Here is a 16,023-nt window from a genome sequence, read left to right as displayed (position 1 = left end):
GAAAAACTCTATAGAAGTGAATAAATGTGATTCTAAAAGCCTATTGAATTTAGGAGAGAATGATCTCCTTCCCACATGGTTTTCAAACACCATATATGCTGGTGCAGTCTTTGAGCATCTAGGGAAAAGAGATCAGACTCTTTTCAATGCTATGGATTTATCTATGTAAAACTATTGCTTTAATTTCCACTAGGTACCTTATGGAAAAGGCCTAGGGAAAAGAAGAAAAGGGAATTAGGAAAGCAATTTTGGTTTGTTTTGAATTTTGAAGTGGTTGCAGAATAGCAAGCAATACTATTCCTTTCTTCTGATTCTCAGTGTTGTTGTATTTGTTTACTTTCTTTATAGTTTGGGATCTTTTGAGACAATTGCTACTATGGTGCTGGGCAGGGAGTTTTTAAAATAGTATGAATTCATTCTTAGATTTTTTTTTGAGATGAGTGGCTCGTCTAAATCTTTATCTTCATTATATGGAGGAGGCTGTGGCCAGGGGAAGGCAAAGTTGGTCTTATAATAATTTATCTGCTGGATGAAAAAGGAGCAACTAAAACAATGGTATGGATTGTATGATCTAAAGACTCTTAGGGGAGGGAGAGGGCTGCAAAAGGCAGTATTACAAACAGAAGGCCTTTGCCACGTAGCTGTTGTGGGAGGCACAGTCTGTCAGTCTGCCAGAGAGAACCACAGCTGTGCCAGATGTGTGGTGATATGAGCATGATGAAATTCAACATGGCATTCAGGTAGACTAATTTTTCCACTCAGAATTCAGGGTAACTATTCCCAAATCCTCCTGCACATATGTGCATATGTGTAGGTATGTTACATAAAAGCAGTGTTTATGCTGGATGCCCAGAGGAAACATTAAAAGACTGTGTGCACTGCTCATGACGGACACTAGAGAGCCCAAAGGCAACTTTTCTACCATAAATTTATGTCAGTTTTTATATGCTACAACATCTGGGTCCAAAATTGGAGCTAGCAATCTAATAAGACAGCTTGGTTATGAGCAGTCACTCCAATGCCTTGACCCTGATCATCTCCCTTTTTTAGATGATGAAAACTTGGCCTTCTCACTTACAGACTGTACATTGCAGCCAATCCTAAGTCATGCCATCTTGCTGGCAGGGGCAAAGTCAGCCCTGAAAGTCCTGGGTGCAAAAAATTCCCTGCTGGTGCACGCAAATGATCTGTCAGGCAGCATGTGCAGTTTTCTCTGTTCTAGTGATAGGTCCCTTTGCTCCTGGCATGGGTGTGGTGAAACACACAATCCCATCCCTCAGGGAAAGTTCCCGTGTGTCACAGTGACAGACACACCAGAATTCCCAGGCTCTCTTTCCTGGTGAGATAGCCAGGGTAGGAAAGGCCATGCAAGAGGAAAGGGGAGGTTTTATGGCTCCCCTTTATGGTGTCCTTCCTTGTCCATTTATACAAGGCTGGGAGCACCCAGGATTTCATGTCCCCAGGACTTTGCTTGTCCAGCCGTAAATAATGGATAGCAATCACCTACCAGAGGGATTGGGAAGCTTTGTTTGGCAATGCTTATAAAATGCTGTGACTGAAGGGCATGGTAGAAAGACAATGTTTTAATAAATTACTGTTAGTCCTTGAAATGTGTGGAGGAAAAGGGCTACTGCAGGAAGCATGGTGGCATCTTGGTAGCTTACAGGACTGTCCTGGGCTGCTTTGCTCCCATGCACACCAGAAAGCCTTTCCCTGAGTGCTGGGAAAGCTGTTCCCACACCTTGTGTCACCGCAGAGCAGCCTGCACTCAGCAGGAAACTACTGAGTCAGATAAACTACTGAATCATTTGCAGTTTCTCACCATTTGGATGGCATTTTCCCCCATGTTTGTGTGTTGTTTCCATCTTTTTCCAGGTCTCTGGGTTGATAGAGACCTAGGCTGCTGGAGTGGGCTGTCCTGCCCCGAGCTGTAGGGCCAGGCTGCCATCGCAGGTGTGGATGGCTCTATGGGTCCTGCCACCATGGGTCACCTCAACAGACACAGCCAGAAAGGAGAGCAATGATGGTAACAGCACTGTAACACAAGTTAGAACATCTTTTCTTTTACATATGGGGTGCTTACTACAGATATCTCTGGGTTTTGGTCGGCTCCCAAGTGCAGCTCCTGTTTTCAGGCTGTCCCAGGTTTCCCGATGGCTTTCAGGTCTCTTACAGGCAGAGGGGCAAACACTCCAGCGGGAGGCACTCCCATTCCTGGGCCACGGAGGCTGCACAGATCAACAGCGTGTTCAGTTAGGTGATTAGGGCTCTGTCTCAAGCATCATCATCCACACTGCGAGTGCCAATATCCTTGGACTTCAATGAGCCAGTACTGGTTTCTAATTAATGACGGATTTCTAAGGTTATTAATTAACCCTGTTAATTTTGCTGTTTCGTTTCCTAGACAGAAAATCTGAATGAAAGTCTCTGGACCTTTTCCTGTCTGCAGCAACAAGCAGCTGTGCCCTTGTGGGGTGGAGTCATGAGTTTGTGCTCTGGCTCTTATCAAGGCAAGCACACTGGTATCCATTGCTTTGGTATTCACCTCTTTTCTTACCTTGACAGGTTTCATGAAAGGCACTGATGAAGCGTTTGCCAGCTCCTTTCATGCGCTCTGACAGAGTCACTGTGTGTCACAGTGTGAGCTTGTCTTCCCACCTCTGCCCCTCTGATGTTTCACTATCTGCTTGCAAAGGCAGGGGTTTCATTCTGAGCGTGCATATTACTGTCTCACTCTTGGTAAACTCCAAAGGATGTCTGTGTACCTCATCATACAACATGACACTCCCAGATACTGTTCTGTTTCATTAATATGTTTCTCGCTACTGCCAAAGCCCAACAGAGTTGTAGGAGCCCTGGCCAGAGAGTGCAAAAGGCAGTAATGAGATTTATTTTATGTGCGACGTCATGCTATTGAAGAGCTTTATGTATCATTTCTCTGTATCGCTTCCTCTCAGGCTGCTGCTGGTTGAAAATGTTCTGTCTGACTCCTGCATCAGCCACACTGTGTCTTGATTTCCACTTAAATCAGTCTAGTACCACTTTAACCCTGGCAGCCTTTGAAATCAGGAGGCCACTGGAACAATAGGCAGAATTTATACTGCAGTTTTCATCTTCACAGCAATTTTCAAACACAAATGAATCAATCTTTAATGGTCCCTTATGTGGGACATGACAAAAGACTGCAAGCCAGATTTTACAGACTGGGCTCAGAGAACCTGAGGGATTTGCTGAGAGCCACAGGAAAAATATGGCCCAAACTGCAAAAGAACAAATGAATTTGTACTACCAATTTTTTACATCCACATCGTGTTCCCAGACCTTTAAACTACAAGGCACTCTATTTTCTGGGTCCTGTATTGCATTATTAACAGCAGAACCAGGATATTTGCTGCCACCTCACTGTGTCAATGATATTCACTGATGTAACATAGTTTTTCCATGGAAAGGGAAATTAATTGCTGCAAGTTATAGGGCATATGATGACCCAATGCCTGGCAATGTGGAGTGCCTTGGTGGAGTGCAGGATGTACTCAAGGCGGTACCCTGGGAAAGGTCTTTGTGTGGAAAATTATGCCTCAGGCATTGGAAACACACTCTCTTCCTCCCCCACCACTACAAAATGCTACCAAGTGGTTTCCTCGTGGTGCTGAACCTGCTGCTCCTCGCTCCTCTGTCTCTCTCCTTCTGTTAACTGAGCTGAATAATTTGTGGTTTCATCACTGAACTGTAATGTCTCAAGATTTCAGTCTACTGTTCATATGTAGCTTTCTCATTCTGCATATCATGGTACATCTGCACCATAGAGATCACTCTGGAGTTTGGATTATCCTTTCCCAACCCTGTCCACATAATTTCCTCACCAGAAGGCCTATCAAGCATTGGAACAGCATGTCCAGAGAAGTGATGGAGTTACCATCCCTGGAGTTATTTAAATGTCACCTAGATGTGGCACTTAGGGACATGGTTTAATGGTGGATTTGGTAGAACTGAGTTAATGGTTGGATTTGATGGTCTTAGAAGTCTTTTCCAAGCCAAATTATTCTATGACTTTTTATATTACTGAGATGAATCTATTGTGCTATGACAGTGGGCAGTGAAAATTTGATTATGCTAGTAATGTGGTAATACAAGAAATCAGACTGACTAAAAATGGTTAACGAATGTGAAGGACTGTTGGAAGTTCTGGAAGGTAAATATGGTTTAAATTCTAGGAAGACACTGAGGGAGCTTACTAACTGCAATTCCAGCTTGGACAACTATATGATTCTTGAGTTTGGGTGAAGGAATTGTTATGCTTTGCTGTAATAAGCTTCTGAAAAACTAGTTAATTTTTCTATGGTTCGAAGGTGGGTTATAAAATGAAATTACTAACCATGTAGAATATCCTTACCCTGTAAAATGAAAAGTAGATGATTAAAAAAAAAGTTAGCTTTCAGGTCATTGAGAAGTCCTGCAAAACCAAAAACATCCCCCAATGGAAGCAAAGCTTCTGCTTTGTCTTGTTCTTGGAGGCAAAAAGGACTCCTACAAAATAATGCAATGGCCTTTTCCTAACCCCCTGTTTCCTGAATACTCCCAAAAGATGAGGGGCCAGGAAGAACAAACAACATGGAGAAACAGCAGGTGCATCATGTTCTGGCATAAGTGGAAATAGTCTGGAAAGGGCTCTGTCAATACAGTTTTCCCTCAACAGATGTGACCCCAGATTTTCATTTGGGCAAAAGAAATCATTCTAGAGAAAGACTGGGAATTCAACAAATACTTCAGGACAAAATCACATAATTTGCTAGACACCAATGAATCACATACACCATGTTTCCATTTATTCTTTTTATTGGTGCCCACACACATGATCCACCTCGCTTCAGTTTAATAAAGATCAGGGACCATGTTTAACCTTCAAAGTCAGGCAAATGACAAAGACCCAAAGCTGTCAGCAAATCCTAAAACAAATGTACTGCTTTTCTCTATTTAAATGTTTTAATTTGCATTTCTTGTTTTTCTTATTTTCCATCAAAGCTGTGGGAGGTAGTGATGCCTTTGGACTATTGCCCTATATCTTTTCATTCCTACTTTTACCTTCCTTTCTGGCCCATTCTGAAACAGGAAAACAATGTGGGAGGCAGAAGGGCAGCTTCCACCAGTTCATTAAAACAGCATTTGTTCTTTTTTAATTGAAATGTCTTGTGGCATCTCTCATTATAACTATTAATGTATGACCTAAGACCATTCTTAACAGTATTTGGATATTACTATTTTAGATTCAAGTCCATACACTTTTGATTTAATACACTAAATTCATCTAATTCTTATATATATATATATATATATATATATGTATTACTGGTAGCCAGTTGATAGCTGAATAATATATATCTACATCAATGATGTTTTAATGATGCACTGTTCTAATATATCACCAAAAAGATAGTGCTCACATGATAGATTAGTGCCATACATTACACTAGTGAGGTATTTTTTATGATATATTGCCCAAACAATGTCATTGGAAAGGAAGAAGAGACACATAAGAAATAGTAGGTTTTAATTCACTACAGTTTTAAAAACACTTCTAATATTCTTCACACAATAACAGCTGACCTAATCTGAAGTGAGAGAGGTATGATACTAAAAGAAGGGTCTGAAGCAGAAATCCGAAGTGCAATCCAGAGGGTCAGAAGGCATCACACAGACTCTTGAGATAAGTCATGTATCTATTTATGCCAGCAAACAGAAAGAAAGTGGAATGAGGGGGGAGCCTAATTTTTTTGTTTTCAAAATGGTAATGCATCTGGTTAGAGAGGTGGGGCCTCTGTGGCTCCAGGCAGGATACCTCAGTGGTACTAAGTCCAGCTGATTCCAGCTGTGTGGATCCATGAAGCATTCTCTCACTGGAGCTGGGGTTGAAAGGAGGTAACATTTCTAAAGGGGCATTTATTTTCTTTTTTTTTTTTTCCCTAGCCAAGTAACGCTGATCCACCAGAAAAGAAAAAAGTTCAACAGAAATATGGCTGTGTTGATGAGGCATAGGTTCAGGCTAATGCTGACTGATTAAAAAGGGTGATATCTGGGGGCAAAATACATCTGGCTTGACTCAACTCTACTGCTGTTTGGTTTGGCATGACCAGCTCTGCCCTCGCACACTGCTTGCTTTGTGGATGTGGATGTGGATGTGCTCCAGCTAGTCACTTTCTTAAGCTCACAGCTGTGATGCGAGACTCAAACCTGTGGTTTGCAGCATAGACCAGTGGTTTAACCTTGGCTGGAGCAGACATTTGCTTGCAGAACTGCACCTTTTTTGTGCTCATGCAGACACTGGACGGCTGCAGTGTGCACAGCTCTGCGGCTGGTCAGGGTTGAGGCAGCGGCTTCCATGAGGAAAGAATTTCAACAGGGATGCTGAAGGCTCTGATAACTAGTCACATATAGCAAGAGTAGCACTGGGACAGCAAAAAGATAAAGGTGAAAGAGGAAACAAAAATGAGAGAGCTGAGCATCAAGCTGGCACAGACAGCAGTGGAGTGAGCCACCAAGGATGGGGCTCTTGAGCAACCTGGTCTAGTGAAAGGTCTTCCTGCCCACAGCAGAGAGATCAAGATGATTCAAGGTCTCTTGAAATCTAAGCCAGTCTATGATTCTGTGATTCTCTATGCCAAGCAGGACTTGTGAAATCTGCCCTTACTGAAACATTCCTTTCATCCTATAGCTGTCTATACCTTAGTGCACAAAATGAAGATCTTGCAAGACAAGAAATCCCTAATATGCTACCTAAAAACTAGAGCTGGTATGCAAAAAGCATTTGTTTCTTCTAGAAAAATACTGCTGCATATGAAACATGAAGTGCATTGAGTTGGCATCAGCTGGAACAGCGAGTGAATAATAAGGAAAAAACCAGAACTATTTGTATTAAAGAACAAAATCCCTGTTCACTGTTAATATTGAGTTATGTAGTTAACTTGTACCTAATGTAGAAAAAAAGACTAAGTAAATACTGTACTCCAGGCAGAAAATATTAGACTTTAATTAAATGAAGTAAACATCTCATTAAATGTCTGTTTTTATAGACACTAATGAACATTATTGCCAAAGGGGCAACGGAAATAAGACAATGAATATGGTAAAATGTATTCCTTTACAATTTGGAGAAGTAAATCTTTCCTGTGATCTAACAAGGTATAATAAGAAATCCTACTATATTAAAACACCTCTAAGGATGTAAGAGAACTGATCTCTGATCAGCTCAGCTAGAAACCACAGATTTCCACTTGTTTTTTTAAAAACTCCTACTCTGATTATAATGCACCATTGGAGAAGATAGCATTATTTATTTTAGGATATTTCACACCAGGAGAGCAGACGTTTTCAAGGAAACCTTGAAAAAGGTAGGGACCTTTAAGCAATAAAGACCTCAGTTTTAGATGCTTTCTTTAACTTCTGCTGGCTCTTTTCAGACAGAGTAGCATACCTTTATTCCTGTGTCTTCTCACAGGTTGCATGGTGAGATTTGGACTCATCGTATTCTGTTTGACCTGTGAAATTCAGGGCACAAAGTATTTTTGCCCAAAGTCTGCCTGATACAGAGCTGGGCCTTTCAAGGCGATGTGTTTCCCCATCAACTGCGGGATAGGGCTTCTCCCTCCTCATATCTGGTGTCTCCACCAAATCTGAGAAGGGTTTTGCTCCCCATCCAGGCTCTCTCCTGTCTCTTCCTCCTTTCCTAGTTTCCCTTTCCCACCCTTCCTGCTGTCCTGACATGCCATCAGATGAGGGAGCTCCCAGAAGCTGCCCAGTGCTAAGCCTTGGTCTGAACTGGAACAGGGCTCTTTCATAGCTGCTGCACCTTTTCTCCTGCCCTATCTGCTTTCACCTTTATTTTGCTCCTCAGTTGTAGAGAACACAGCTTTTGCTTTGCTTACTTTCCCCACATCATACCCAGAACTGCTCTCTCAATGATCTGAGTTTCCTAGGAATCAGTGACCTCTCTGCCAGCTCGAGGAGCTGCATTTGTCCCGGTGTCCTGCTGCAGGCAGCCAGCTCTCCTCTCCCTGGCAGCCTGCAGCACCACCAGTTCCAGCCCTGGCTTTTGAGCAGCTGTAATATTCTGTACAGGAGGAGGCACAGCTTTGTGCACAAATCTTGCATTGCTCATCCAGGAGAGCTTGCCTGTGTGGTCACTGGTTCTGCACAGGAGACCTTGCCTTTGTGTCACCCCAGAGCTGCTTTGCTCTGAGGTATTGGATATAAGGCATCGCTGGAGACAAGGTGTCCACTGTGGGTGATCTGACCCTCTTCACTTCTGCCTCAGAAATCAAGATCTGTTGTGGCTTATGGTCCTGTGAGCCAGATGGTTAGCATGGCTGTTGAATTTATTTCTTGGTGTTTCTGTACATAAATCTAACAAAATGGTTTTACCGTCCTACAGCTGGCACGTGCCTAATGATTTGATCTTTTGCATTTTAAATATTTATTCAGTATTTAATTTACACCCCTGAGACTAATCCTTGTGCTTTAACTTAGCCCTCAGCTAGTTTCATTGAATCATCTCTATGACAATTCAGTGATCTTCAACAAATTGGCTTTGTATATGAGCAGGGCCCCATCCTTTCTTATTGGTATTTTGGGGGTATTTTGGAAAGAGCTACTGGTGATTTTTTTAAGTATTACAAGGCATTAAACTGTTGTTTCTGCCTTTGAAATTATAGATGGTCTCCATAGAGACACTGAAGTTCTACATTGCTCTCTTGAATTGCCTGAAGAAGTGGCACTTAGAATTACATTCGAAACAATGCTAATTAGCAAATGCTGAATTTTAAGCAAGCTTCACAGCAAGGTTTTTGTTTGATAGAAGCAGCAAACCAGCAATCGACTGACCAAACTGACAAAGCTGAGCTACAGACAACACGCTATTTAATTATTCATTAGACATTGAACGGGGTTAACTACAATAGGCACCATTCCCTTTTTGAGGAATCACCAAGCCAAGTGCAAGTGCCTTAGAAACCCAGCATAATAAATAGTCAGAAAAAAAATCAGCAAAATGAAATCTGCTTCCCCAATTGCAGATTTATTGAGGAGGGGACAGGCATGAGCAAACCTCTGCAGCCATTTGATGAGAATGACACAGCATATGCACAGAATGGAAATAAATGGTCAGGAGCCCAATCCTGCAGACAAAGCTACCATGAGAGGGCTTGGGTGGAGGACAAAGCAGACATTCTCAGTCTAGGATTAGGCCTGGACAGTGTAAGGTGAAGGACGATGGAGCACAGCTCCCCACAGGGCCCTCAGTCTCCCCTTTGTGCCCAGAACCAGGGGTGTCTCTGATTCACATACGTGTGTAGGGCCATGTGCCCCACAGGGGTGCTGGGGGCCCAGCAAGGGCTGCCTGGGAAGTAAAACCAGACAGGTATTTTGGTCACAGCAGAGGTTGGAAACTGGCAGCAGCTGGACACAGAAGCCAGATGTTGCTGCTAGAATTCATTAACCTGGCAAGGTGCAAATAGGGACAAAAAGAAAGCTTTGGAGAAGGCTTTTATATTAGCTAAAATCTTGTTACTTGCAGAATAAGCCATAGTCAAAGAAAACAATTGCAAGAAGGTGGATCCATGGAGAAGCCACAAAGTGTTGGGAGACATTTTGTACAGACATTGGTCTAGGCTCAGATACACTTAGAAAAATAGAGACTGGAAATATATGTTTATTCCACTCTTTGGTTTGATCTGTGTATTTCTCATGTTAGCTAGGCAAAGTCCATGTCTGCTGCAACAAAGCCAGTGAATGAGGACAATGTTCTGCCTCTCCCAAGCCAAAGGAAATTGAAGAGGAAACACTGCTCACTCTGAGCAGCACCACCAGAGCTCCACCAGGTACTGATTCAGGTGGCTGTAGTTATCTGCAATTAGATGCTTTACAGACCAGATAAATAATTCTGGGCCACACTTTGACAAGGTTTACACTTGGAAAAGGACAGGACGAGTGCTGGCATGCTATGTTGTTTCTCTGGAATGCAAGGCAGCAAGAATTGCCAGCATCACAGGCAGGAAGGTCAGACAGCATGGTAATAAGTGTACATTGGTGTAACTGAGGACTGCAGAGAGCACTGATCCTTAAACTGAAAAGTACTTGCCAAGAGTACCAACATGATAGCTCAGATTCACCAGTAACGCAATCACTTACCATCCTCTTTCACTCTCTGCTGTGATTTTATTACTTAAGTGGGAAACAGTGAGAGAATCATCAGCTGGGATTATCTCCTATGGTCTTGATTCATGGAGCTAAACTTTCTTCCCTTAAAGCCTTTAATGTTTCCGTAACTCTCTCAAATGCTTCTCATGCATCGGACATGGCACCACTGTTAATGAAGGATTCAGAAATGAGCAAACCAGTACACCAGACTTCACCTCACAAACACGTCTGTCAGCCCTCCATGCAGACGTTCAGCATTGCAACAGGCATCTACCTACCACCTGCTCTGTGTGAGGAGAAACACAAGTGCCAAACAGGACAACTTCAAAACAGTTCTGCTCCTTCAGCTGGGATGATGTTCTGTATCAGGTATTTGTATTAGAGGGTTATATTTTCTGAGATGAGACAAACAAGTGAGTAGGATGAACTCTCCTATCTAATCAAATGGAATAAAATGTGACTGATAATGCCATTCCCAGCTACGGTGATACTTCATCCTACTTATTATAGCTACCTACATATGGGCTAAAACTCAGCATAATAAAATCTTTCTATCTAAAGTGGTTCACAGTCTGTAGTCAGTTATTTTCTTGCTACCACTTTGTCATATCAGCAGTAACTGCACTTGCCACGAGCATTTGAATGACCTGTCATAGGAGAGACTTACCCTGCAAACAATCTCTGTTCTCTGCAGTCCTGTTAAATAATGCCTGTACTGAACCTGACTACAAGAATGATCTCACCCTGTGTATTGTTTTCTGTGTAGTGTCCACCATTATTAAGACTGCAAGTCCTAGATCCCAGAGAAAGGCTCATGTAAGGAAACAATTATTTCCCTTTTCTTTTCAGCAGGCATATTTTATTCCTGCTAGTTTTATCAGCAGCATACAAAAGCTGGGTGCTGAAGCCTGCAGATTTCTTGTTCTCTCCTGACACTGAGTCCCACACATATCTCAGTCAGGGAGCAATTGGACTCCTTTCATGTGTCCACTGTAGGAGTATACATGAGGGAAAGCCTGAAATAGGACCTTTTAATTTGACAAATGGGAAGTACAAAGATGCTGGGTTGCCACTGTTGCTGGCTAAGGCAGCCCCTCTCAGCAGCATCTGGGCTGAGTTCAGCACATTCATATAGGTTTGAGCGAGCATGCAGTTCCTCCTAGTCACCAAAAGGTTCACAAATGATCGTGCAAAGAGATGAAAAAAAGAACCTGGTGTTTAGCTGTACCTTTCTCTCTCCACTGTTTGGTGCCAGCTAGGTAAATACCAGCTTCTCCATGATGTGACTGCTACCTAATCTAGCATAAGGTCCCGCCTCTGGAATAGCATCCACAAGTGGAATTGCCTTGCTTGCATGAAAAATAGTCAGACACTGTAGTTGCCCCTAGTCCCCAGACTCCCAATACTATTTCTTTTTCAGGGACAAAAGGAAAAGGCCACGTGGAGGAAGAATTGGAATGCTGGTCTGGGACTACTTGCTGAGCCTGCACTGTGCTCACTTTAAAGCAGTCTTGGTTGGAGTTGTGTTGCCTTGTGAAAGATATCAGCAAAGCAGCCCCAGTCCACAGGGAGCAGGGGAATGGCAGGGAATGGAGGAAGGGGTCCCAGGAGGCTGAGAGCAAGTGGGGTCTGCCACAGCCAGGGTCAAGGACTCTCAAGCCTTGAGGATTTTAAGGGTGTAAAACCCCACTGAGACTCAGCTCCTTCCTGCAGTATTTCCCAGTCTAGGAAAGGAGGGACATGGAGTTGGACCACTTGGCTGAGTGAAATGAATAGAAATGAGAATGAAATGTTTCTTGAATAGTTGTATTCACTTTAATGTGTTTTCCTGTTACCTAGAAACAAATTAGCAATTTCTTCAGATCTGATACCCAAAGAATACACCTCTGAAATGACCTGACTGCATGAGTTCTGGCTGCACCTTGGTCTGCATGTGGGTTTGAGAGATTTGGTCTGTGTCCAAAAGCAACCTGAATCCCAACAGTGCTTGTTGCTTTATGAGTGACTCTTATTGCTGAATTAAACAAAAATAAGAAAAAAAAAAGCATACAAAGAATTTTTTAACTGTAATAAAGCCTGTTTGATATTTCCATGTTTAGTATTGAAGTGACCCATCATTTGGTCCAAGAACTATGAAGAAACAATACCTTTTAACAGAAGCTGTACTACAGTACATTAAAAAAAGAGCTCACTCTCTCAGAGATGAAGATGTCTCTTTGGACTAATGTTCAGCTCCTGTATTTTCTGGCTTTTGGTTGATTTATCCATGCAGCCATAATATCATTTTATGTTTCATTTCCTAGCTTTCTAAAGGAAACAAGAAAAATAAAAATGCAATTTAATGCACTCCACAATGACTATTTAAGCATTACATCATCAGAAAGGCTGTCACTAACTAGTAAGTTGTCCCAATGATAAGACAGCATTACCTAGCAACTGCAGAGGAGTTATTAACCCTTTTCTGACTACTATATTCACCACTAAAGCTGGAAATAGCTTGTAGCAAACAAATGCATATGTCCAAATGCCTGCAAAAACCCCCAAAGCTCCTTCCATCTTGTGATTATGGTGTGAACATTTTTCTCTGTAATTCTGAAAAGATGCCCAATTCAGTTCTGCAAAAGGACATATGAGGCCCATACGGCTGTGCAGGCAGCTTCTGAGAAAAAAGGGAAGTGTGATGAATCATTCCAGTGCTACATGTGCAGACATAGGGTGATACAGGGTTTTTTCACGAGCCTGGGGAATGATGACTGGTTAAAATATTACCAGGGATCTCAGGAGGTTTGCAGTTATTATTTGAACAGGTCACGAGTCTTTGCAGCCCTCCTGAACATCATTCAGTGTTTTGGAGAACACGTTATGTTCATCCTATATGCTGCAAAGCAGAAAGAGGCAGTTAGCTGTAAGCCTTCAATTTAAGTAAAATTTATGTGAAGAAAGCAAAATTAAGCCTATACCCTGGTATGATTCACATGGAAATGGGCAGATCCAGAGGGATAAAGCACCTGTGGGCTACCTCCCAGGCTCACATCCTCTCCTGATGAACACTACAAGTCCCTGAGTTGGTGCAACTTCCAGAAAAGTCCTGAGATGGCTTTTACTGCAGGACTGAAATCTGAAATCCACACTGGGAAACAGAGCAAGGACCTCCACTGCAGCTGCAGTACAAGTGCCTGCCAGGAAACCAGCAGCAGAAGCAAGTGCTACAGACAGGAAGAATGTGGGAGAGGCACCAAGAACCAGGTCTGCACACTCAGGACTAGACAGGCTCCCAGCAGGACAGCATCTCCATGGACTGTTATCTCCTTAAGATTCAAGAGCATGCCATCTTTTCCTGTGTGGTCTTGCACAAAATGTTCATGTCCAGGAGATTGTCAGACACAGAGAGAGCTCAAACCCTGGTGTTTTCTCTGTCAATAAAGAGTGGAGGAAAAAGTGTGTGTCCTCCTGTTTCCCAAGCCTCATTTGACAGGTCTCCAGGTCCCCAGAAAGACTCTATGGTGATGTCAGTAGACTCTGTCTATCTTCAAATACTGCCTTTTTTCTTTTTTTGTTTGAATACATATGCATAGCAAAAACACAACAGCCCACGTTGTAGGTCTTTTCTTAAACTGCATGGCTTGCAGTAGCCATGAACCAAGCAAGCCAAGAGGTCAAGCAAGTGTGAGGAGAGGAAGAAAAATCCAGAAAAGAACAGCAAGAAGAGCACAGTAATCGCTTTTCAAGTCCCACAAAGATGGTCTGGACAAACATCAGTCTAATTGGAGCAATTCTTCAGTATTTTATTCCAAATAAATAAGCCGTCCAACTCTATTACATATGACGTTGTGTATTTGTTCCAATGATCTTTAACTGGGTAATAGGACTGCCCTGCTTTGTGTGTTTTCATTCCAAATTACTAAAACAAGCTTTGTAAAATCTTCCCAGAAATCATGATGTCCTGTTAAATCACTACTCCAATAAGATTATAAAAAACCTGACTCTTATTACTCTGTTAGTTTCTCATAAGCTGTAATAAAGCAGAGCAGTAACTAGCCAGCATGAAGGAGTGAGAAGTTCCAGCTAAAGTGCAGAGAAGTAGATAGGACCTAATTTGTGCTCTGCAAAGCCTCAAGCCAGCCAGAGGCTGACAGTCTCCCTCTCGCTGACTTCACTAGAAATCTCTCAGCACCTCACAGGACTGCAGAGCACCTGGTAATACCAACCTCATCAGTGCAGCTCCAAGTACTCAGTGTTCACATCAGCTGTTAACATAAATTATAGTTGAGGGGATGCAGTATTGGTAAGAGCTAATCCAAACACTAGTGAACACCTTCACTATTTCACTGGGTCAAAAAGGGTGCACCCATTTAGCCATCCATGACAGTATCATATCACAGCCATGCAGATCAAGCCATGTAAAATGATTTTGCAATATTTCTGTGTCATGAAATATGTACATACATTGAATCCACCAATCTTGTGGCCTAAAAATACTGCTGATGCCTAGGAATTTACTAAGCCATCCATAGGGCTGTTTGGACTGTCTCTAGGATCTGAGCCAAACCCCAGATCCTGAGCCTTCTTTGATGATAGGATCTCTTTTATAGCACCAATTACAGTTGTTTATCTTATTTTAATTTACTAATTTCTTAATAGTGATAAGACACTTGTTAGACACGTGCATTTTCCTGTGAGAAGATATAGAGTACAGTACAGTATATTTTTGAATTTCCTTTGGTCTGTGACCTTGCATCCTCTAACATCATCCAGGTAGGCACTGGGTTTAGGGAATAGCATTGAAAAGAGGCTGGGTTTTTTTTCCAGAATAGTTGCCATTCTGCAGTTTCTGTTCTCTTTTCAACTGATATATTACTGAATTTGAAAACCTGGTTCCTGGATAGTCTGCAAGGTATGAGTTAAACAACAGAAAATATCTTATAATTTTATATTTTAATATAAATTATTATATTAATTATATAAGTGTATTATATGTATATTAATAATATATTAATATATACATATTAATTAACCCTAGTGTTGCACAATGAGGTGATTAGAAACTTCTCTTTGACATATCCTGGAACTTGTTCACTCACCCATTTTGCATTTAATTTCTTTGTTAATTTTCTTTTTGGAGGAAAAAAGCCCACAGAAAAAACTTATGGGTGAAGGCATAAAGGTGATAGTCAATCTCCTCCATAATATTAATCTTGAAGAGTGACCAGCCCAAATATATTTGCTCCAAAACTGATGTTTCACTTTTCATTCTATTTTCTAAGTTAGAAAGGGGTGAGAAAAGGAGATAGTAATGGAAGCTGGGTTTCATTCTTGACCACAGCATGTACTGGGAAGATCTCACAATTATTTATGTGCATATATCTTATATTTAATTTCCTTATCTTTTTAAATGAGTTGAGAATAATTCAGGCAATGACTGTTTGGATAACAGAGTCTGTGCACCCCTGAAGATTGAAGTCTTCTAATTACCCCATAACACATACAGCCTGGAACTCATAACACCAGGTTTCCTTAACCGACCCACCCACAGCCCAGGGCTCATCCCTATGCATGAGCCCTTTGCTATCCAGCTCCCAATTAGGTCTCAACTTGTCCTTCAAGACGTCCAACAAGGCTGACAGTGAAGATAACATCCATACGAGGCCACTTGCCCTGGGGGAAGTCAACTGTCACTATCAAACTTGTTCCAGAAAAAATTAAATATTTGGCATATGATAATAGCATACCTGTCACTATTGCCTCAGATCAGCCTTCAACCTCACCAGACAGAGGGTCATAAATCCTTACTGAGCTTTTTGTTTTATTTCCCAGTAAGTCCTCCTCTTTGAGCAT

The sequence above is a fragment of the Motacilla alba genome, chromosome 5, assembly GCF_015832195.1.
Source record: "Motacilla alba alba isolate MOTALB_02 chromosome 5, Motacilla_alba_V1.0_pri, whole genome shotgun sequence".
Taxonomy (NCBI): domain Eukaryota; kingdom Metazoa; phylum Chordata; class Aves; order Passeriformes; family Motacillidae; genus Motacilla; species Motacilla alba.
The sequence above is the reverse complement of the archived record's forward strand: the minus strand, read 5'-3'. Positions refer to the sequence as shown.